The following is a 2,201-nucleotide window of genomic DNA, read 5'->3' on the forward strand; positions in this document are numbered from 1 at the left end:
TTTTATACTTGCTTTTTCATAACTTTAGATGCAAAAAGATAATCATTATCTCTATTCTAGAGATGTGAAAGAACTACAGATAAATTGCTACAAGCTTTTAAAGTTATATAGACATAAATATCAGTTGAAATAAAACCAAAGAATGCATATTTTAATCCTCAACCTAGAAGACAATTTTAATTCAACCTGTACATTTCCTTGATCATGATAAACAATCATACACCATAAAATAAGTAAGTTACCTATTTTAATTCCAGGCATATTTTATTTTGTCTATTCAGTTGTATTAAATTTCAAAATTTAAAATAAATGCTCTATTACCATTCTTAAAAGAGATACATTTAATTGTGAACTTTATTGAAGATTATTTTTTATTAGTTAACCATTTCAGCAAAGCCAATTTTCAGACGTCTTATAGACAAAAAAGAATAATTAAAATATTTTTCTATTATTACTTAGAGCTCTAAAATTATTTTATTAAATGCTATGGAAATTGTCTTTGTTGTTCCATGCTATTATAATTGATCCCCCAATACCTAAAAGTGCATGTACATGAAGACTGATACATAATGACATCAATTATGTTAATCGGAGTAGTTTAGCCACTCTGTTATTTTGGCTTTAAACATGTGTGCTATGAATAAATGTTTACTAGGCTGAATGTTCAAAGTGACAGTTTAAGATGATAATAGTGTTATAATTTAAAATTTTCAGAGTGGTTGGAAGATGGCGGTGAGGTAGGTGGGAGCTTTACCCACTTGCTTAGTGCACCCACAGGGACACCTAGCTGATCTTCTGAAGAACAGAGTGAACAACCAACAGAATCCCAGCTTATATGAAGTCTGGAAGTCAAAAATTGCAGAGGACATTAAAAAACTGACAGTAAGGAAATTTTGTAGGTGGACGGGAAAGTCACCGGGCCCAGCACCTGGAACCATGGCCAGGTGGCTGTGGTCCTTCCTGGTCCCTGCTACCATGGGAGCTTTGGAGACCTGGGTCAGGGATTCTAACTTTACAGGTCCCTGTTCTCCCAGACCAGGAAAACCAGTCCCGCCTAGGAGAGATCTGGATGCTTGAAGTCACTGGGGGTATAAAGACGCAGTGGGAGACACAACAGGAGGCATTCCCCAGGGTGGACTGTGGTCTCTGGCTCAATAGTACCAGAGAAATCAGGGAGCAGGAGAAACCTGGAGATGGGAGAAGAGTTGAACCATGACTAAGTGTGACCCAGAGTCTTGGGACTGGTCAGAGTGTTGGGCTGTGTAAAAGCCTGGTGCTTGTTAAAGATGGCAGTCTGAAACCAAGGGGAAGTCACTCAAAAAACAAGAACAACAACAAAAAAACCAGTGAGCAGCTGCGATGCAAGGACTTCTTTCTCTCAGTAGCCAGGCCAGTGAATAGGGAGGAAGAGGGGTTGCTCCTAACCATTAGAACTCATGGGTGGCACAACATGGTGGATTAAAGACACCGGCCTGGCACAGATGGATATTTGAGCCATGTGGTGCTCAGAAAGATTAGGCTGGAGACTGGGCAAATCTGAATATTGCAGCCCAGACCTAGGCCCCATCATTGAAAAACCACAGGAAAGGAAAAAAGTGAAGTCCAGCCCCACTCTGCCTGCAGCAGACAGGAAGACCAGAACTGGCTTGGTGGTTTAAAGTCAGCAAGACGCTTTTTTTCCCCCCTCCAAGAGTGAGACAATAAGACCTGGAGCTGTGAAAGGATCAAAGAACCAAAGACAGAAACAGGGAGAGATCAAAAGGCTAATGCCAACTGGGAAACTGAGACAAATTTCACTTTGCTGTCCTACAGAACTTGCATTTTATTTGTTATTTTTATTATTGTTTTTGTTACTTTTCCTTCTATTTTATTATTTCTTTATTTCTATTTTTTTATTTCTCTTCTTTCTGTTTAGTTTTTTTTGTTTTGTTTGCTTCTTTAATTGCATTGTTTGACTGGTTCTATTTGTCCTCCCTTTCACATTGTATTTTAATTTTTTTCTCTCATTTCACTTGTATTCCAATAACACACTACTCTTGGTCTTTTACTTTCTATTCTTTTTATTCAAATCATATATTTCTTGTCTTATTATTGTTGTTTCTGTATTATTCTAAATAATTGTTGTTCCATATTATTGTAAATACTACACAGTACCCCTCTCTGGTCTTGGCCCATTTCACTGTCTTCCTGAGCTTTATTAC

The sequence above is a fragment of the Desmodus rotundus genome, chromosome 8 (genome assembly GCF_022682495.2).
Source record: "Desmodus rotundus isolate HL8 chromosome 8, HLdesRot8A.1, whole genome shotgun sequence".
In the NCBI taxonomy this organism is placed as follows: Eukaryota; Metazoa; Chordata; class Mammalia; order Chiroptera; family Phyllostomidae; genus Desmodus; species Desmodus rotundus.